Source organism: Macaca mulatta, chromosome 12 (genome assembly GCF_049350105.2).
Source record: "Macaca mulatta isolate MMU2019108-1 chromosome 12, T2T-MMU8v2.0, whole genome shotgun sequence".
Taxonomy (NCBI): domain Eukaryota; kingdom Metazoa; phylum Chordata; class Mammalia; order Primates; family Cercopithecidae; genus Macaca; species Macaca mulatta.
The window spans coordinates 14,736,561-14,760,426 of record NC_133417.1 but is presented as its reverse complement, the minus strand read 5'-3'; the positions used below and the strand labels follow the sequence as shown (position 1 = coordinate 14,760,426).

Here is a 23,866-nt window from a genome sequence, read left to right as displayed (position 1 = left end):
AACTTAAATAAACTTATTAGAATTGTAAACTTAAACATTGACATGTATTTTACCTAGATATTGAAGTATTTAGTCTTTAGAAAAAATGATAAAGAGAGGTAAAACATTAGTACAAAATAAGATATACTAACAAAAGTTTGAAACAATGCAAATGAGGCAATTTGCCAGTTACCTAAGAATGCACAAATGCATTAAACTAACAGGCGATGTGTTTAAATAACTGTCATATTTTAAGACATGCTAATACAGCTATTCCATTTCTTATTTAAGTATCTCTAAGGCACTTCTAGGTACATATAACTGGGAGGACATTTTAAAAAGCAACCAAACAAAACTTTTTTTATCTGTTCCAAACACAAATGGCAGACAGATTAAAATATATTTTATGTTAAAAATACAATTGCCTTTAAAAAGGAGAGAGGAAATATCTGCTAATACCAAAGACAAAGAGTAAATAAATTTAATGTCTACCAGAGGGGGAAGAAGGCATATTTTCCACAAAGTAATAGCAATTACATTGACAATAGACTTTTATCACTAAAAATAAATAAGGTCAATAAACTATTACCTTTAAAGTATTCAGTTTAGAATCCTTTATGATAGTTATACCATTATACTATATGGTGGGTGTCAGAGTGAAGGCATCTAAGAAATATAAAGACTGTAAAAACGTATTATCCACCCATCTGGAAAGACCACTAAGGTTGTAGCTGAGGAAAACAATAGTGTAGTTTAAAAAAGTAAGGTTCAAAATAAAATCTTAACAGCAGCAAAGTGTTGAAACATGCTTTATTAGTTTTTCCATACTGCTGTTACAAATTACCACAAATTTAGTAATTTAAAAATAACCCAGATTTGTTATCTTATAGTTCTGGAGGTCAGAAGTCCAAAATCATTCTCACTGGGCCAAAGTCTAGGTGTTGGCAGGACTGGTATTTTGGGAACACGCTTGGGTAGAATTCCTTTTCTTGCCCATTTCAGCCTCTCAATTCTACTTGGACTTCTTAGGTTTTTGCTCCTATCTCCATCTTCAAAGCCAGCAGTGCATCTTTTAACCTCTGTGACTTCTGCTTTCATGGCCACATCTCCTTGTCTCACTCTTTTGCCTCCTTCTTTTCCTTATAAGAGCCTTTGGGTCCATGCATATAATTCAGGATGGTCTCTCCATCCCAATATCCTCAATTTAATCACATTTTCAAAGTCTTTTTGCCATGTAAGGTAATATGTTTACAGTTTCCACAGATTAGGACATGGCCAACTTTCGGGGACTACTTATTCTGCCTACCACACATATCGATAGAGCTAAAAAACGTAGTACACAGAGAAAAAAATAAAAGAACAATGATCATATTTCTTTTAAAAAAGAGCAGGAGAGAGGAACTATATTAGTAATGTTAGTAAATAAACATCAAACTAACTGTAAAGAAAAAATGTTAAAATTATTCATAGACAAAGTAAATACACTACTAAGAAAATCAGCAGAGCAAAGAGTTGGTCTTTTGAGAAAACAAATACATTTGATAAACTGCTAGAAAGAATAACCAGACAAAGCATGTATAATGCACAAATCATCCATATCACAATACACATACATAAAAAGTTAATAAGAGATTATGAATCATTGTATATGAATCAATTTGGAAACTTAGATGAGATGGATAAAATCTCCCAAAAGTGCAAGTTACTAAAAAATACACCAGAAGAAATAGAAGTTCTAAATAGTCCTATATCTAGTTAAAAAATGAATACCTGATTAGTGAAGAAAAATTACTCAATCACTTTTTGTGAGATAAGAACAAACCTGAAGCCCAAACCAATTAAGACATTATAAGAAATGAGAATTGCTGACCTGTCTTTTTCATAAGTGTAGATGCAAACAATCCTGGACATACTAGCAATTTATTTCCAGGGATATATTAATAGGATGATACACCAAAAGCAAATTGGTTTTATTCCAGGAACACAAGGTTGGCTCAACATTAAAAAATCGAATAATTTAACTTATCATAGTAGCAAAATAAATGAGAGAATACATCTGATCATTTCAACATTTGCTAAAAGTTCACTTGTTGTAATTTAGTACCCACTCATGACTTGAATGTGTGCTTAGAAAGTATAAACAAATGTATAGATAAATTTTGAGAAGTACTGAGTGAATTTAGTAAGATCATTGTACTCAAGATCGAGAAAGGAAATAATTTTTGTATGTATAATGCCACAAATAACTATAAGATAAAATTTCAAAATCGGATGCAATTTATAATACCATAATATAACTCTAGAAAAAAAATCTAAAAAACATTTAAAAGGTATTAACAAGAACTACAAAATATTACTGACAGAATATACAAAAGACTTAAATATATAAAGTCATATTCTATGTTAAGCAATAAACAACTCAGTGAAATGAAGTTGCGGTTTTCCCTAAATTGATCTATTGATTTACTACAATCATAATGAAAATCTAAGCTGCATTTTTGGCTGAAAAGTTTCAAACTGAATCTGTACTATACAGGGAAATGCAAGTGACCCCAGGACAAGCAAAACAGTCTTGAAGAAGAACTGGACAACTTATACTTGTGAAGGTGTTGTGTTTATTATGATACTCTGGTAAGGAAGACAGGGTAGAATTAGTGTAAAAATACACAGAACAATAAAAGGAAAAAATAGGCTTTTTGACAAATTATGCTGTATCAATTAAATATTCATATAGAAAAATGAATCTTCTATTTTGCACCATATGTAGAAATCAATTTTAGGTGAATTGTAAATCTAATATGAATAGCAGAGCAATAAAGTTATAAAAGATAATATATGATCATATTTTTGTAATCTTGGGGTAAGCAAAGTTATTTTGTTACTAAACTGGACATAAAAAGTTCGAACCATAAAGAAAATTATTGATATATTGAATTGTGCTAAAATGACATTCTGCTCATAAAAATATACAATTAAGACTGTGAGAGTCAAAGCATAGGAGAGAGAAGATTTCTGAATTTCTAGCGATGCCAAGGCAAAGGCAGACAAAACAATTTTAAAACTGGGCAAAAGGCACTTTACAATAAGTCTATCAAAACTGCTGGTAAATGTGACAATGTGCTTGGCATCATTAATTATTCTAGAACTATGACCTGATGCTAATGCCTGCATATTAGAGTGAATACAATTAAAAATAAAAGAAAAAAATCCTTTTTACTATCAAAATTTCTCACATCTTACTGGTGGGAGTGAAATTGGTACAGTCCCTCAAAAATCTCTTTTACAGATCCACTAAAGCTAAACACTTACATACTGTATAACCCAGCAGTTCCACTGTCAGGTATATGCCCAACAGAATGTTAGGCATATGTTCACAAAAATATATACACAGTAATCTTCATAGGTGCAATGTTCATGGGCCTCTAAAGTGTAAACAATCCAAATGTTTATAAACACTAGAACAGATAAAAATTTTTTAGTATATTCATACAATGCAATACTATAAAGCAACAAAAATAGACAAAGAATTGCCATATCCAGCAGCATAAGCAGAGATGAATACAGACAACATGATCCCATTTATGTCTATTTTCTTTATTTATTTTTACTTAATTTTATTTTTATTTTTTATTTTTGAGATGCAGTCTCACTTTGCCGCCCAGGCCGGAGTGCAGCAGTGCAATCTCAGCTCACTGCAACCTCCGCCATTCCAGTACAAGCAATTCTCAGGCCTCAAACTCCTGACTAGCTGGGATTACAGGCACATGACACCATGCCCGGTTAATTTTTGTACTTTTAGTAGAGATGGGGTTTCACCATGTTGGCCAGGCTGGTCTCGAACTTTTGACTTCAGGTAATCCGCCCACCTTGGCCTCCCAAAGTGCTGGGATTACAGGTGTGACCCACCACACTTGGCCTCATTTATGTCAATTTTAGATGAAATTATAACTAATCTATAGTTCTAATAACTTATGTGTTTCTTTCTCTTTCTTATATTGACATTTATAATACCCTGTATTTTTATTAGAACAAGCCTACCTTATCTTTTTTAAAATAATCTTATTTAAAATTGATCTATTTAATTTAGGCAGCATAAAACTAATTATTTTTTGTTTGGTTTTATTTTATACAATCTGATAATTTTTTAACTCATCGAGTTTAACTCATTTTTATATCAATTATAATTATAGGTATATTTTGTATCAAAAGTTAGAAAGTATTTATCTTTTGTGACAATTACTTAGAATTCGAGCAGAACTTCTACGTTGACATAATATTTCTTGATTGGAGTGGTAATAAAATTTATCAAGATACACGTTTAATATTATGCACCTTTTGAAACATACATAATATATATGTCAATAAAATGTTCAACATTTTCATAAAGTAAATGTGTCTTAATGAGATAAATAATCCAAGGACTGAAGAAACCCCTCTAACATGTGTTGGATGTATTAAAATTTCAAATAAAAATAACATTCTCCCCACATTATAAGCAAAAAAATAAAAGATGAACTTAAAAGGAAAATACAGAAGAGGTAACATCAAAAGTATTAGAAGAAATAAAGAAGAATATATATATACGGCATCAAAGTAGAGAATATATTATTTAAGAAGGCAGCAAAAAAAAAAAAATTGCTAACCATAGAAGAAACAGCGTGCAATCTAACTTCATTAAAATCACAGGTTTTTTAAATAACAAGATACTATAAACATACTTAAAGCAAACAGGATCAATTAGGAAAATATATTTACAGTGTATATAATAACATTAGAATTTTGGATAGAAATGTAAATTAGTATAACATTTGAAGAACAAATTTTAAATATCCATTAAAATAGAAAATGACCAGCAAAAATATACATTATGCATATGCATGTGCATGTATGTGTGCATATATGTAATATATATGCATATACATAACATATATACATATGTATCTGTGGGTGTGTGTTTGTGTTCATGTGCATATATATTTATAATCTTTAAATATACTCTACACAGGTACAATGGAATATTTATTGGAGCAATACTTCTCAACATAGAAATACATATGGCCTAAATGGTCTTCAAAACTACTAATTAATACAGGCCGGGCGCGGTGGCTCACGCCTGTAATCCCAGCGCTTTGGGAGGCCGAGGCGGGCGGATCACAAGGTCAGGAGATCGAGACCAAGGTGAAACCCCGTCTCTACTAAAAATACAAAAAATTAGCCGGGCGCGGTTGTGGGCGCCTGTAGTCCCAGCTACTCGGGAGGCTGAGGCAGGAGAATGGCGTGAATCCGGGAGGCGGAGCTTGCAGTGAGCCGAGATCGCGCCACTGCACTCCAGCCTGGGCGACAGAGCGAGACTCCGTCTCAAAAAAAAAAAAAAAAAAAAAAAACTACTAATTAATACAATGTTGAATACAATTTACTATCCTACATATCAGGTAAAAAGAAGAATGTTGCATAGTAATAGACATTAGAGTACCTTTTGAATGTGGTGTAATATGGCTATAGTGATCTTATTTACATAAATTAAAAATAATCACACTCAAAAAGTTATATAGATGGTTCCTGACTTAAAACGGTTCCACTTATAATTTTTCAACTTTATGAAGAGGAGGATCTGTATTTGTAACTAGGTTGTACTAAATTTAAACCAATGCTATACAGCCATCCCTGGGAATCTGTCAGCTGTTGGTTTCAGAACACCCCTACCCTATACCAAAATCTATGGATGCTCAAGTTCCTTATATAAAATGGTGTAGTGTTTATATATAACCTATGCACATCCTCCTCCTGCATACTTTATTTTTTGTGAAGACAAGGTCTTGCTATGTCGCCCAAGTTGGTCTTGAACTCCTGGCCTCAAGTGACCCTCCTGCTTTGGTTTCCCAAAGTGCTGAGATTACAGGCATGAGCCACCATTCTCTGCCTTGTATACTTTAAATCATCTCTAGATTATTTGTAATACCTATACAATGTGATTGTGGTGTTGCTATACTGTATTTTTAAAATTTGTACTTTTAATTGTTGTAAAGCTATTTTTATTATTTTTTCCAAACATTTTCAATCTGCTATTGGTTGACTTTGGGAATGTGGAACCTATTGATACAGAAGGCCAACTGTGTATATATACACACACACATGCACGCACACACACATATATATATATATATTTCTCAGTAATGACTCTGTGTGTGTGTGTGTGTGTGTGTGTGTGTCTGTGTGTGTAAAGCTATGAAATGCAGTCATGATGCAGGTTGCTTCTGACAGGGCTGAGCAGTGGGAAGGAACAAGGGAGAAGAATAAAACAGGAATGACACAGAGTATGATGCTACATAAAAACTTAAATTAGTTTTATTTTTTTCTAATTTGAAAATATGAAGCAAATATTTAAGAATTTTAAATGTCTATAGTTCTTGAAGGCATATTTTAACATTTGATAATGTAGTTTTTAATTATAATTTAATTTAATAATTATCGGAGGGATTTTTTTTTCTGAAATAAATAGGGAAATTTAGGTAGCTGTGAGCATTGAGGAGATTATTTGGAGAGAACATATGAAAAAATCAACTACTGGCTTGGGTAAGGAAAGATAACATGTCTTGCTGAAACAAAAGTACAGACAGCCCAGATACAAACCAACTAAGATTTCAGCTTAATCTTATATCATCATTGAGTTGGGAGAGGGAGAAGAAAAAGAGGGGAGGCCTGTGGCAATAATTATTTTATTCATATATTTACTCTTCAAAAATACTTATTGAGAAAGTGTTAGATACTCTGTCCCAACTGTTATCAATTTTCTCATGAAAGCTTTATTCTCTCTCAAGGAATTGTGATGATTCTTCTAATAACAGTAAATGCAAAGTGCTACCAAACCATAGAAGAAAGAGTCTATTTGTGGGTATTGAGGAAGCCCTCACATTCCAGAGGGTTGTTGAAAGACGTAGATGGAAAGAGTGGAAAAGAACTGCAGATACCCCCCCTCCCCGCCGGCATACAAAGACACATAGGTATTAAAGGCCAGGGACATTTGTTCAGTGAAACCATGTTGTCCTGCTGGAACATAGACAGTCCTTGTGAGAACCAAGAACCAACAGAATTGAGGCTGACAATCAGGTGAGGTCTTATTGCCAAGAACCCTTCATACTGTTCCAAGTTTTAGGGGTGATAGGAGGTCACTGGTGCGTTTCCAAACAGGAAATGACACAAGGAATTACTGTTTCGGAAAGAGAATCCAATCAGCTGTGCAAAGGAAGTTCTCAAAAGAACAGAGACTAAATATACAAAGACAAGTCTGACTAATACATTTTGGCCTTAAAAAAGAGACTGGAAAGGTAAAGGTAAGTGGATGGATAGGAGGAGAGAATTTATGAACAAAAGTAGTATAGTATGGTGAGATTTGATGGCTATTTGGTTATGAGGAGGCAGGTAGAAGAAATAAGCGATAAGGACTAAATTTTTTAGTTTTGGAAAGGCACTTGTGAGTCATCCAGGGATGTTCAGTTGGCAGATGGAAATAGGAAAACCAATTATGGGTCTTCTGCTCATACATTTTAGGAAGTCTGCATTCAAGCTAGTTCCTCTTTTACTTAGGGATCCCATTTGAGTTAATAAGCTTCATAACCACTACTCACTTCATGTCATGGCCCTGGCCTGTGAAGGGGAAGTTTGCCTACTGAAACATAAGTTATTCTTCTAAAGTATACTCACTGTTGATACACATCTCAGGAGTTGTTTTTTTTTTTTTTTTTTGACAGCATGCTGTGAAATAAAAATTGCCATGTGGACCTGGAGGGATATTAACATATGAAGACACTGGGGAAGGATATTGATTGATTTACTGAATGGTCTGATTCAAATGAACTCATATATAGAGAACATCTCAGAATTAATCACCTTCTCTACTCTTAGAGTGTTTGTTATCATTCAGGTAGCAATCATTTGAACACCCATCATTTTTAAAAAATGAAAAAGAAAACCATAACTACTTTGGCAACTGGAAGCATGATTTTAAGTAGCTGAAGGAGTTATTGGCTTAAGTTAGGAACAAACCAGATTGGAAATTAGGTATAAAGTAATCAATTTCTTCCATTTTGAGACAGTCGGAAGGTCTCACTGAGCTTTTGTTGGTTACTTATTCATATTGAGAAATTGATTATTTCTTTTGCCGAAAGTCAAAGAGTTCGGAAGAGACCTAGTCAAGATTTGAATGTTTTGAAAATAGACACAATTATGGTCTCAGAAATACTTTAAAACACATTCATCAATCATGCTCTTACTCTGAATCAGGGCACAAATTTTAAACAATAAAATCCACATGAACTTAAAAAATATGCCTTCAAGTTATTGAACACCTAATTAAATTGCTAATTTCTCATTCTGCCTTCTCTAACAATAAAGGATTCTCATTCCTGAATCCCAATGGGATTTGCCTAGTCCACTTGTAAGATGTTTATTTAGATACCGGTGTGAACCCGTATGCTGATTTATTTTGTAATGGTTCACAGGGCTGGGTTACTTTCCTCTGGGTGAGGGGAAAATCAATCAGTAGGAAATGAATATTCTCAGTGTCAATGATTATAAGAGGAAATTATATCTGGGAGCAAGATAGAATGAAGCTGGATTATTTGTGATTAGGAGTTAATTCAGAGGGATCCATGCATAATCTCCATCTCTGCCAACTTGGCTGTTTTATTCCTGTTGCCATCATGCCAGCATGGGATGCCCAATATCAGAGGTTGGCTGACATCAACTGGATGAAACCATTTGTTGGTTGATGGTTTATTGTTTCTTCCATGGTGAGTGATTGCTATTGGGAAATAATGTGGGATTCAAAGATCTTCAAACGTTACGCTCACTCCCGTATTTATGTCTCCATTCAGATCTCCTTGTCCCTAGTCTCTAATCTTTCTCCATGCAGGCACCTGGCCCTTTGTCCAGTCCATTGGTCATGGCTCACGAATTCACACATAATTCTAATCCTGGGCTGTTTTGTTTCCTACACACAATAGATGACCAGTTATACTGCTTGAAGCTCTGCCCATTGGGAGCAATTCTTTACCACTCTATTTTAAGGTCACTCCTGAGAGAGGAGGTAATGTAGTTACAGACTATTTTTACCTTGCATCCACATATCTAAGTAAATTATCCATGAGCTAAGCTAGGGGTATTTTCTCCTCCTTCATTTGGTTGTGGCTCTCTCATAGGGCCGTTGGTGTGAGCCCAGAAGAGTTGGCACTGGTGCAGCAGTGAGGAGTTCAAAGGGCTCTGAGATGCTTGCTCATGCAGCTTGCTTGTGCCTTCTTGTCTTGCTCATGCTTAGCCATTGATGTACTACATTCATCTGACACCATGTGCCGTATAAGCCATGCTTAACCGTAGGACTCAATCTGGACAGAACCCACTCATGGCAGGGCTGCTGACATCATAGTCTAGATCTCTGAAAAGCCCTTTTCTGTTCTGGGTCACCCTCAAATCTGTCAGCCTTCTGTGTGATTAAATTATAGGCCATAGCAATATTCTGAAGTGTGGAAAATGCTGTTTCCAGATCCTGAAGAAGTCTACCAGGTAGAATGATTCCTTTTCTGTGGCGGTAGGTGAGAGATGCAATAATTTGCTTTTTACGGTGGCTAAGATGTCTCAGCATGTACCTAACCTATGTACCCTAAACATTATAATGATACGAGAGGCCATTGAATCTTAGTAGAATTCATCTCCTTCACTCAGAAATGCACATGTTCACTAAGGTTTCTGACATGTTATTGAAACTGCCTTTCAAAAATTGTAACAGTTAGAGAAATCTAACATAGCTGACTCTATCTTGTTTCTAACCTTGCAAGTGAGCTGCCTTTGCCCATCCCTACCTGTAGGACAAGCTAACTATGTGAAGAATTTAGTTTATAGTTTAACTTTAAAGCAAGAATGATAGTAGTCTCTTCCCAAAACTAACCTCTTCCTTATTCAGGTACTGAAGTCACTCCCTGTAAAGCTAATGAAAGGCAATAATTTTAGCATTATGGTAAGATCCTGAATTCCGCTAATGCTAAGCATAGTTAAATAATAACTAGTCATTGTCTCCTAATAGATTTACTGCTCAGGAGTCATGTAGCCAGAGGTCACAAGGTTTGTAACTGCCCTAATTGCCCTTAGAGACAGCATTGCTATTGAAAAACCTGACTGGTGTTTGAAATATTTTCTAGAGTTTGCATTCTTTGGGCCAACCAGACTCATGATCCATATCAAAAAACTGACTCAACTGCTCCTGTGACAAACCAAAAACTGACTCAGTGCATGAAGGCAATTTTGATGCCCCTATGATTTTTGTCCTAACCAAGCAGCAAATCAAATTCTCTAGCCCCTTGCCCACCAAACTGTCCTTAAAAAAACCTCACCTCCAAGTTCTTGGGGAGGCAGATTTGAGAATTATCTCCCATTCTCCTCACTTGCCTGGCCCTGTGATTATGGAACTCTGGGCTGCAACACCTGCTATGCTCAATGCATTGGCTGTTTTGGAACAGTGGGCAAGAAGAACCTGTCAGGCTGTTATGTTCCCAGACAGAACTGGGGTCCAGTTGCTTATTCTCATTGTTCAATAATAAGATGCAAACAGACTGGGGAAGAAGGGAGTTTCTGCAACCAGTTACAGGGAGAAAGCCAGAATAACTCACCAGACCAACTCAAAGTTACAAGTTTTTCTCCAGTGCTTATAATACATTCAAACCATATGTCTATGTGTGGGAAAGCACCTACAAACTGAAATGTTTCTCTCTGTCTTATCTTTAACTAGGGTCCAGATCTGGAAATTACTTCAGAGCCTAGGAACAATTACTTAATCTAAAGTGGGTCTTAATACAAGGTGTGCAAGAATGCCTCCACTGTATTAATTAAACTCTAATGTCTGAGAAAGCCAAGGTGGGGCCTTAATGGACTTGTTTCACATTCTAGCTCTTGTACTAAGGCACCAGTTTCCCCAGTTCTTTAAGGCTTAAGTTATACATTCATCAGATTTACACTAAGGTGGTGGTGAAGGATGACTGCCCTGGTTGCTAAAGGAGTCCTGGCCTGCCACAATTACACTAGCTACTTCTTACTCATTCGTCAGTTAGCATGAGATCACTGATGGAGTGGATCATGTGATGTTGAGTGAGTTGCATAGATAATCTAGATTTCCTTGGACTGTATTTTAACAGAGGTTGGGGACAGTTAACATAATTGTGGGACAAAACTTGAAACATTTGCTGTTGTTCGTGCCTTGTGAATGTGAGTTGTTTCAGAACTGCTTTTTCTGCTAAGAATAGAAAAGAGTGTATTCAATAAATCAATGGCCAAGTATATGTATCTTAGACCGTGCTAATGTGCTTTTGCAAGGATTCCATATTTAGCATGGTGGCTACAATTGTGGCTACTATTACTTTGTAGTTTGTAGTGGCAGTTTAATATCTTCCTTTGGGATGTGTTTGGTTTCTGCAGGAATCAAACTGGTAAATCATGGTGTTTGTTGGGACCACCAGCTTATATCCTTTAGATCCTGAAGGTGCTTCTATTAATACTTTCTGACATCCATCCCCTGACAGTTACTACCTGCCCAACGCAATATTCTTTTAGAAATACTATCTAGATAAAGTATCTCTGTATTCCATTATGCAAGGATTGGTAATAGATTTACTTTTCTGTTTATTTTTTTTTCCAATCCATTATCTATTCCTCAGCCAATATGAGCTTTTTAAAACACAAATGAGATTATTTAATTCCTCTGCTAGAAATCTCTCAATGGCTTTCAATTGCCCTTCCAATAAAATCAGAATCTCTGATTTAAAGCTAACAATTCTTATGATTTTTGACCTTGACTAGATTTTTGGCCTTATAATACACAATCATCTACCTCTAGCACAAGTCTCCAGTCATAGGATAGTTTGCCTCTTAAACACAGCACCTTTCACCTCAGGGCATTTGCACTTGCCTTTCCCTCTGCTAAGAGTGCGTTTCCCAGCACACTGAAGGAGGACTTGCACTTCACATTTTTATTTTCAACTCAAATAATACATCTTCATGAGGTCTTACGTGACTACATAGGCCCTGAAAGGTTCACTGAAAAATCACTGGCATGAGGCAGATTGATTAATAGGAGAAGAGACATAAACATTCATTGAACGTGTATACGTGGGAGTCTTAAGAATGAAGACCTAACTTCCTAATGACTTACAGAATTGTATATACCATCTTGAGTCCACAGTAAAGAATACAGACTCAGAACATGGCTAGAAACTGGTTATATTGGTAAATCAGGCTTAGTGGAAAGACAATATGTCCACACTGACTAGAATATGAGGGCAGCAGCGGGAACAACAGCAGGACCTAAGAGTGGTTGTGACTTCTGTTGATCTCAAGGAGGTTCTTCTAAATTTTGATTCTACTGGAATATGACATACCAGTAGACAGATGGACAGATATCTGATCAGCACAGATGGGATTTGGAGTTGTAATCTCAAATTGGGAAGTCAGAGAGGTTCTTTATATGCTAATGGGTGAAGCTAGGTATACAAGTTTCATAGATATTTTTGTACATGTCAACTTTTGTTTAAAATTAATCCAGTACTTCTATTTTTAAATAATGATATATGTATGACATATAGACATGCACCTGCCACCCACAATTAATGAATGCTATATTTTTTCCCAAATTTTTTAATGAAGCCCTTTATTCATATATATATGAATTTGCTGTTGTTTCTCTCAGAACATAAAGCTAATTTTTTAAAGATAAGCAAGTTGGAAAATAATATATTTGATGTAATTGCATGTATATAACTTATTAAATAGAAATACAAAAAATTATGGTTATATATATTTATATGTATATGAATAAAGGGCTTCATTAAAAAATATATATATATATAATTTTATATATAAGTTTTTTTAAAAGAAAATAATTCCAGGTATAGTTAGAGCAAATCTCCCTCATATCTTACAACTAATTCTCTCTTTCCTCATGCATAACGGATCTCACAGCATTCTACTGCTTTCTTATACACATTTAATTTTTAAAAAATATATATATAACCATAATTTTTTGTATTTCCATTTAATAAGTTATATATATGCAATTACATCAATATATTATTTTCCAACTTACTCATCTTAAAAAATTAGCTTTATGTTCTGAGAGAAATCCATGTTGAACATGTGACTCTATTCAAATCTTCTTACCTGTTGAACGGGCCATCATGTGCAGAGACAGACTGTCCGCCTGTAGGCCGTAAGAGGAGTTCAGTAACTACCCTCATCTCTGTACTCTTGGCAGGTCTCCCTAACTTCCAGTTCTTGTCAGGGCTCTGTCCTCCCAATTCTTCTGCCCTGAAAGGATTGTGTTTTCTCCACTATCTGCCCTGCAACCAACCAAGCATTCCCCCCTCATTTTTATCACCAGAGAAAGGCCAGCCTTCCAGGACATCGTTTATCCTTTAATTCTAACCCCATATACATTCAATACATCAATGTTTCTCAATATTTAATGTGCATATGAACTACTTTTTTTTTTTTTTTTAATCTAACTGTGTCACCCAGGCTGGAGTGCAGTGATACGATTTTGGCTCACTGCAACCTCTGTCACCTGGGTTCAAGTTATTCTCCTGCCTCAACCTTCCGAGTAGCTGGGATTACAGGCACATGCCACCATGCCTGACTGATTTTTGTTTTTTCAATAGAGATGGGTTTCACCATGTTAGCCAGGTTGGTCTCCAACTCCTGATCTCAGGTGATCTGCCCACCTCAGCCTCCCAAACTTCTTGGATTACAGGCATGAGCCACTGCACCTGGCCTTGAACTACTTTTTGTCACATGACCTTCTCCCTCTTCAAGTCCAGCAACAGAGAATGCTCCTTACTTTAGTTTCCTCTTATGCTTAAAGTCTCTCTCAACAGGACAAACTTGTCCATATTGAGGACTCACCTGATTGGGTCAGGGTCGCTGGAGGAGGATTTCACTATCTTAAGAATTACTTGGAAGGCTGAGGAGGCTGAGGCAGGAGAATCGCTTGAACCTGGGAGGTGGAGATTGCAGTGAACTGAGATCGGGCCACTGCATGTTAGCCTGGGAGACAGAGGGAGACTCTGTCTCAAGGAAAAACAAAAAAAGAATAAGTCAGGCCAAGATGGCTGACTAAAAGCAGTTAGTGTGTGTGGCTCTTACAGAGAGGACAGGAAGGGGCGAGTAAATACAGCAGTTCAACTGAAACATCAGTCTCTCGCATTGGGAGTAATCAAGGGAACAACTCAACCCACAAAGAAGGGAGAAAAGCAAGGCAGGACAATGGACCACCTGGGAGTGACATGGAGCAAGAAGAACCCTCCCTGCCCAGAGAAGCAGTGAGCGGATGTGTGACCCTGGGAAGCATGCTTTTTCCGTGAATCTTTGCAGCCCTCCAGTCAGGAGATCCCCTTGTGAACCCACTCCACCAGGGCCTTCAGTGTGACACACAGAGCTGCCGTGGAGTCTCGGCAAAGCAGCCATTCAGGCACATGCAAAGATCAGGGAGCCTTAGATGCTCAGGCTTTCTGGGCTTCTGGGCAAAAGTAGCTGCAAAGCAGGAGGGTAGACCCCTGTACATATCCTTAAGAAAGGGGCTGAATCCAGAAGGCTGAGCATGGACAGTCTGCAGGCTCCACTTCCACGGGACCTCACAGGATAAGACCCACTAAATTGGAATTCCAACCAGCCACCAGTAACAGCATTACACCTCCCTGAGACAGAGCTTCCAGGAGGAGGGGCAGGCCACCATGTTTGCTATTTGGGTGACTTAGCCATTTCAGGCTTTAAGCTTTCGAGAGTTCAAGTCAACTAGGGGTGGAAGGGATCACACAGCACAGCACAGGTGCTCTATCAAAACATGAGCAGATGGCTTTTTTAAGTGGGTTCCTGAATTTGTTCCTCCTCACTGAGCAGGACCTTTCAACTGAGGCCTCCAGCAACCTCTGCCAGTGTTCTCTGTCCAACAGAGATTTGATACCTCCCTAGAACAGAGCTCCCAGAGGCAGGAGTGGGCTGCCATCTTTACTGTTTGGGAGACTTAGCTGTTCCAGCCTTTCGGCTTTGGAGAGTCCAAGCCAACAGGGGGCAGAAGTGGTACCCCAACACAGCACAACGGCTCTTAAAAGTGTGGCCACATTGCTTGTTTAAGCACGTCCAAGATCCGGTTACTCCTCACGGGGTGCGACCTTGCAAATGTAGTCTCCAGCCACCTTCTACAGGTTCATTTGGGCTGGCAACAGGCTTGTAACTTCCTGGGAAGGAGCTTCCAGAGTGAGGGGCAGGCCATCATCTTTGCCATTTTGCAGCCTTCACTGGTGGTAATCTCCAGGTAATGGAAAATCCAAGGCAACTAGGGATTGGAGCTGTCCTGTAGCATACTGCAGCAGCCCTATAGGAAAGTGGCCAGACTCTTACGTGGGTGCCCATTACCATACCTTCTCACCAGGTGGATCCTCCAGGCTTGAGCCTCCAGCTCGTCACCCATGGGTCCCCCACATATCCCACTGCTCGTTACCAGACTGGGAACACCCAGCTTGGACCCACAGCACAGACGTTCCATCCTGGGCTGATTGCACTGAGTGATTGCTGACCTGCAATCTCTCTGGGGTGGAGTTCCCAGGAGAAAAGCAAAAGACTCGTGGCCACAACCAGTACTAAGTTCCCTTCCTCTACTGCCTCTAAGTTGGGAAGGAGCATAAACACTGAGATTGCCACAGAACGACAGTAGACAGCCCGGGCGTGCCAAGCTTTTATCTATGGCAGCACCCAAGGGGGAGAGGAACCCATACTTTCAGGGCATTGAGAGGGAACATGGCTACAACTGAAGAAAACAGAGTAAGAGTCTACCAACTGACAAGTATGCCTGAATGACACCTACTGAGTCACACCCCAAAGCTTCAACACCAAAAATACCTTGCTAACATGCCCCCCTCTGAAACCAGAGAGAAGGAGTCAGCTTCAAATAAAGACCTCACACAAAGCCTTTATCTGGTGAGTATCTGGCAAAGTCTACTGACTGTACTCAATCTATACTGCAGTTAAAGGAATGCACACATGCAGAGAGGAGAAAGAACCAATGCAAGAACTCCGGTCACCCAAATGGCCAGTGTTCTATGTCCTCCAAATGACCACACCATTCCTCCAACAAGAGTCCTTAACTAGGCTGAACTGGTTGAAATGACAGAAATAGAATTCAGAATGTGGATAGGAACAAAGCTCATTGAGATTCAGAAGGATGGCAAAAGCCAATGTAAGGAAACTAAGCATCACAATAAAGTGATGCAGGAGCTAAAGGATGAAATAGCTGGTGAAAAACAAACAAGCAAACAAACACAACACCCAACGGGTCTGTGAGAGCTGAAAATAACACAATACGATAATTTTACAATGCAATCAAGTATTAACGGCAGAAAAAACCAAGCTGAGGAAAGAATCTCAGAACTTGAAGAGTCGCTCTCTGAAATAAAACAGACAAAAATAAAGAAAAAATTAATAAAATGTGATAAACAAAACCTTTCAGAGGTATGACATTATGTGAAGAGGTCAAGTCTATGAGTCATTGGCATCCCTAAAAGGGATGGGGAGAAAGTAAACAACTTGGAAAACATATTTCAGGATATCATCCATGAAAACTTCCCCAATATTGCTAGAGAGTCCAACAGTCAAATTCAGGAAATACGGAGAATGCCTGCAAGATTCTACATAAGGTCATCCCAAGATACATAATTGTCAGATTTTCCAAGGTCAAATGAAAGAAAGAATGTTAAAGGCAGCTAGAGAGAAAGGTCAGTTTACCTACAAAGAGAAACCCATCAGCCTAACCGTAGACCTATAAGCTGAAACTTTGTAAGCCAAAAGAGATTGGGAACCTATGTTAAACGTTCTTAAAAAAAAAAAAAAAAAAAAAAAAAAAAAAGGCCAAAAAAAATCCCCCAAAAAATCAAAATCAAAAAAACAGTTCAACCAGAAATTTTATAAACAGCTAAACTAAGCTTTCTATGTGAAAAAGAAATAAGATCTTTTTCAGATAAGCAAATGTTGAGGAAGTTCATTACCCCCAGACCTGCCTTATCTTGAAAGGAGCACTAACTATAGAAAGGAAAGACCACTAGCAACTAACACAAAAACACACTTAAACATACAGATCAGTGTCACTATAAAGCAATGACACAAACAAACCAATACAATAACCAGCTAACAACATAATTACACAATTAAACCCACACATATCAGTAGTAACCTTAAATTTAAACAAGTTAACGCCCTCACTTAAAAGGCACAGAGTGACAAGCTGTATAAAAAAGCAAGACCCAATGGTACACTGTCTTCAAGAGACCCATCTCACATGCAGTGACACCCATCGGCTCAAAAGAAAGGAATGGAGAAAAATCTACTAAGCAACTGGAAAACAGAAAAAAAGCAGCAGTGGCACTCCGAATTTCAGACAGAACAGATTTCAAACCAAAAAACAAACAAACAAACAAAAAAGAAGGGCATTACATAATGGTAAAGGGTTCAACTCAAGGAGAAGACCTAACTATCCTAAATATACATACACCCAACACAGGAACACCCAAATTCATAATGAAACAAGTTCTTAGAGACATACAAAGAGACATAAACCTCCATACAATAATAGTGGGATGCTTTAACACTCCACTAACAGTACTAAATCATCAACACAGAAAATTAACAAGATATTCAGGACCTAAACATAGCACTGGATCAAATGGACCTGATTGACATCTACAGAACTCCACCCAAAACCAACAGAATGTACATTCTTCTCATTGCCACATGGTACATACTCTAAAATTGACCACAAAAATGAAAACAAAACAATCCTCAGCAAAAGAAAAATAATCAAAATCATACCAAACACATTCCTGGACCACAACAAAATAAAAATAGAAGTCAAGACTAAGAAATCTCTCAAAACCATGCAATTACATGCAAATTAAACAACATTCTCCTGAATGACTTTGGGTAAATAATGAAATTAAGGCAGAAATCAAGAAATTATTTGAAACTAATAGAACAAGTGTACAATATACTAGAATTTTGGGGGCACAGTGAAGGCGGTGTTAAGAGCAAAATTTATAGCACTAAGTTCCCACATCAAAAAGTTAGAAAAATCTCAAATTAGCAACCTAACACCACAACTGAAAGAATTACAGAAGCAAGAGCAAATCAACCCCAAAGCTAGCAGAAGACAAGAAATAACGAAAATCAGAACTGAACTGAAGAAAATTGAGACATGAAAAACCACTCAAAAGATAAACAAATCCAGGAGTTAGTTTTTGGGAAAAAATTAATAAGATAGATAGACTGCTAGCTAGACGAAAAAAAGAAGAAAAGGGAGAGGATGCAAATAAACACAATTAGAAATAATGAAGGGAATATTACCACTGATCTCACAGAAATAAAAATAACCTTTAGAAACTACTGCATGCACTTCTATGCACACAAACTAGAAAACCTAGAGGAGATGGAAGAATTTCTGGAGGCGTACACCTTCACAAGACTGAACCAGGAAGAAATTGATTCAGAGAACAGACCAATAATGAACTCCAAAATTGAATCAGTAATAAATAGCCTACCAAACAAACAAACAAACAAACAAACAAAACGTCCAAATCTGATGGACTCATATTCATAGCAAAATTCTACCAGATATACAAAGAAGAGCTATATCATTTCTACAGAAACTATTCTAAAAATTTGAGGAGGAGGGATTCCTCCCCAACTAATTATACGAAGCTGCATCATTCTGATACCAAAACCTGGCAGAGACACAACAAAAAAAGAAAACTTCAGGCCAATATGTTCAATGAACATTGATGCAAAAATTCTCGACAAAAGACCTGCAAACCAAATCCAGCAGCACATCAAAAAGCTAATCCACTACGATCAAGTAGGCTTCATCCCCAGAATGCATAGTTGGTTCAACGTACAAAAATCAATTAATTTGATTCATCATATAAACAGAACTAAAGACAAAAACCGCATGATATGTCAATAGATGCAAAAAAGGCTTTGGATAAAATTCAAAACCTTTTCATATTAAAAACTCTCAATAAACTAGGAAATGAAGGTGCATTAGTCAGGGTTCTCTAGAGGTACAGAACTAATAAGAGAGGTGTACATATGAAGGGGAGTTTATTAAAGAGCATTGACTCACATTATCACAAGGTGAAGGCTTACAATAGGCCGTCTGCAAACTGCAAGCAAGGAAGCCAATCTGAGTCCCAAAATGTAAAAGGTAGGGAAGCCAACAGTGCTGCCTTCAGTCTGTGGCTTAAGGCCTGAGAGCCCCTGGCAAATCACTGGTGTAAGTTCATGGGTCCGAAAGCTGAAGAACTTGGAGTTTGATGTTCGAAGGCAGGAAGCATCCAGTGCAGGACGAAGATGAAAACCAGGAGACTCAGCAAGTCTAGTCCTTTCACGTTCTTTCACCTGCTTTTTATTCTAGCCATGCTAGCATCTGATTAGATGATACCCACCCAGATTGAGGGTAGGTCTTCCTCTACCAGTACACTGACTCAAAATGTTAATCTCCTTTGACAACATCTTCACAGCCACACCCAGGAACAATACGTTGCACCCTTCAATCCAATCAAGTTGACATTCAATATTAACCATTACAGAATGATATACCTCAAAATGATAAGAGCCATATATGACAAACCCAACATTCTAATAAATTGGCAAATCCTGGAAGCATTCCATTGAAAAGCAGCACAAGACAAGCATACCTTCTCTCACTATTCCTATTCAACATATTACTGGAAATTCTAGTCAGAGCAATCAGGCAAGAGAAAGAAATAAAGAACATTCAAATAGGAAGAGAGGAAGTCAAACTAGCTGGCTGCAGATGACATAATTCTATATCTAGAAAACCACATGGTCTTGGCCCAAAATCTTCTTCAGCTGATAAACAATCTCAGCAAACTTTCAAGATGCAAAATCAATGGACGAAAAATCACTATCATTCCTATACACCAACAACAGCCAAGCCAAGAACCAAATTAGAAAGGCAATCTCATTTACAAATGCCACTGAAAGAATAAAATACCTAGGAATACAGGTAACCAAGAAGATAAAAGATCTCTACAATAAAAATTATCAAACACTGCCCAAATAAATCAGAAGACATGAACAAATAGAAGCACATCCCATGCTCATGGATAGGAAGTAATAATATCATTGAAATGCCCATACTGCCCAAAGCAATTTACAGATTAAATGGTATTCCTATCAGACTACCAATGACATTCTTCACAGACTTAGAAGAAACTATTTTGAAATCCACAGATCTTAAAAACAGCTCAAACAGTCAAGCAATCCTGAGCAAAAAGAAAAAAGCTGGAGGCATAATGTTACCCAAATTCAATCTATGCTATAAGGGTACAACAACCAAAACAGCATGATACTGTTACAAAAACAGGCACATAGACTAAGGGAACAGAATAGAGAGCCTCAAAATTAAGGCCACATACCTATGGCGATCTGATCTTTGACACAGCTAACAAAAATAAGGAATGGGGAAAAGACTCCCTATTTAATACATGGTGCTGGGATAACTGGCTAGACATATAGAGAAGATTGAAGCTGAACCCCTTCCTTAAACCATATGCAAAAATCGACTCAAGGTGGATTAAAGACTTAAACGTAAAACTCCAAACTGTAAAAATCCTAAAAGACAACCTAGCCAACACCATCATGGACATAGAAATGGGCAAAGATTTCATGTCAAGGACACCAAAAGCAATTGCAACAAAAGCAAAAATTGACAAGTGGGATCGAATTAAGCTTAAGAACTTCTGCACAGCAAAAGAAACTATCAACAATATAAACAGATAATTTACAGAATGAGAGAAAATATTTGCAAACTATGCATCTGACAAAGGTCTAATATCCAGCATCTATAATGTTCATAAACAAATTTATGAAAGAAAAAAACATTAAAAAGTGGGCAAGGGACATGAACAGACACTTCAAAAGAAGACATACACACAGCCAGCAAACATATGAACAAAAGTTCAGTATTACTGATTGTTAGAGAAATGCAAATCAAAACCACAATGAGATGCCATCTCACACTATTCAGAATGGTGATTATTAAAAAGTCAAAAACAACAGATGCTGGCGAGGTTGCAGAGAAAAAGGAACACTTTTACACTGTTGGTGGAAGTATAAATTAGTTCAACCATTGTGAAAAACAGTGTGGTAATTCCTCAAATACCTAAAAACAGAAATACTTTTCGACCCAGCAATCCCATTACTGGGTACATACCCAAAGGAACATACATTTTTCTATCATAAAAACACATGCACACATATGTTTATTGCAGTACTACTCACAATAACAAGGACACGGAATCAACATAAATGCCCATCAATGGTAGACTGAATTTTAAAAATGCGACACATATACATGATGGAACACTATGCAGACATATAAAACAATAAGATTATGCATTTTACATTGTTGATGGAAGTATAAATTAGTTCAATGATTGTGGAAAGCAGTATGGATTCCTAAAAGCTAAAAGGCAGAACTACCATTTGACCCAGCAATCCCATTACTGGATATATACTCAGAAGAATATAAATTATTCTATTGTAAAGACATATGCATGCAAATGTTCATTGCAGCACTATTCAGGATAGAAAAGATATGAAATCAACCTATGCCCATCAATGACAGATTGGATAAAGAAAATGTGGTACATATACACAACAGAATAAGTAGGCAGCCATAAAAAACAAGATCATGTCTTGCAGGAACATGGATGGAGCTGAAGACCTATTCTTAGCAATCTAATGCAAGAACAGAAAACCAAATACCACGTTATCGCTTACAAGTGGGAGCTAAATTATAAGATCCTATGAATCCAAAAATGAAACAACAGATACTAGGGTCTACTTGAGGGTGGAGGCTAGGAGCATGGAGAGGAGCGGCAAAGATAAGTACTGGGTACTGGGCTTAATACCTGGATGATTAAATAATCTGTAAAACAAACGCCTGTAACATGAGTTTACCTCCATAACAAACCTTCACATGTACCCCTGAACCTAAAATAAAAGTTTTTAAAAAAGAATAACTCATTTGTGGTCTAATTATATCTTCAAAATCCCTTCACAACACCACCTAGATTAGTGTTTGACTGAAGAACTGGGAGAAGGTGTGTGTAGAGCAGGTGCCAGGAATTATGGGGTCTTTCTTAGAATTTTGCTAGCACACCTTCTGAGTCAAAGGTGGGTTCCCATTAGAGTAGAAGTCAGCACTGCTTCTGAAATTTCCCCAAATTGAAACTATAGGTGAACTATACAGAAAGATTTTGGAGGACTTTCTTTTACCCTATCATTCACCAAATGTTTGTTGTCCACATTATATTTGATGAGCATGATTCTATTCATGAAAGACACGGTGCTGAACAAGGTGATAACATTCAAGAAATTCAGAGGTTAGTCTTTAGTGAATAAGAGGAGTATAGGAATATAGAGTCTAAAAGAGTACATGTTTTAAAGTTACTTACAAATTTATCTCAATTATATATATGTGTATATATAATTGAGTACTTATACACAATTGAGTGTATATATATATATATACACACACACACACACACACTCAATGATAAGTGCTATGAAGGGAAACCTGGGTACAGAAAATGATAATATAGTGGGAAGTATTTTAGATGAGCTATTGGTAGAAGGCCTCTCTGAGGAAATAATATCAGAGCCTAAACCTTAAAGAGGTGAAGGAGCAAACCAGAAATCGCTTCCAGTACCTCTGTAAAAGCCCAAAGCTGTAATAAGCTCAACCTTCATAAGGATAACAAGGAGGCGGATACAGATATAATTAAAATGAGTGAAAGATGAGTAGTGTAAAATGAGGTAGGAGAAGGAGACTAAAGCCAGATTATGTAAGAACCTGCTACCAATAGATGCCAGTCATTGCCCAAGCAAAGTAAAGGTATTTTCAGCATTCAAAAATAACAAGAGATCATGGCTGATAACGAAGAGGCCGATGAAGATAGGATTAAAATGAGTGAAAGACGAGTAGCGTAAAATGAGGTAGGAGAAGGAGACTAAAGCCGGATTATGTAAGAACCTACTACCAATAGATGCTAGTTATTACCCAAACAAAATAACGTATTTACAACATTCAAAAATAACAAGAGATCATGGCAGATGGGAGGCAGGATAGATTGTAGCTCCAACTCGGATGGACGGAGACATGGGCGGAGGCCCACATCATGACTTTTAGCTCCAGATTGATTGCAAGAATGAACTAGAAATCCAGAGAGGACCTACAGACCCTCTGAAGGAAGCAAACTGCTTTTGCAGCACCCAGGAGACATCTCAAATACTGTGAGTGTCCCAACTGCAGAAGTGGGGAAATGACATCATCCTCTCCCCAATACACGCCCTCCCACTGGGGAAACTGAAGGTTTGCTTGCTGGAGAAGTTTCTGACCTTACCTGGAGCTGAGTCCATCTAGAGAGTTCAGTGAAGTACGGGGGGAAATGAAGCAGCAGGAAAGGCCCTGGGAGCTCGCTAGGTTCCCAGGCAGTCCATTCCTGCTTGGCACCACAGGGATCTTTTGGGAGGGTGGCCAGAGGAGCAGGGGAAAATGCCACAGGAAGAAGGAAGTCTCTAGCTGAACTTTGAAACAGTTCTAGCTGGGCAAGAGGCTTCTTGGCCAGAACTCCAGGGAGGGTGTAAATCTGGTGTGCAGACTCCATAGGCAGGGGAAGAACCAAGACTTTCCTTTCACAGCTGGGAGGTGGGTGGCCTGTGGCAAGTTCTCAAGCCCTGCTCTCCAGCTGCCTGGAAACAGACTTGGGGCTGTTCGGGTGTA

At 37.6% G+C, this 23,866-nt stretch overlaps 1 long non-coding RNA gene across 1 annotated transcript in view; it reads right to left on the bottom strand.

Annotated features, from left to right (window-relative positions):
- Window positions 1-23,634, bottom strand: part of LOC144333563 (uncharacterized) — a 29,393-nt gene extending 5,759 nt beyond the window's left edge. Inside the window, exon 1 of the long non-coding RNA XR_013402317.1 lies at window positions 23,487-23,634. This is a non-coding gene — a long non-coding RNA (uncharacterized LOC144333563). The remainder of the gene's footprint in view (window positions 1-23,486) is intronic.
- Window positions 23,635-23,866: the final 232 nt, after the last annotated feature.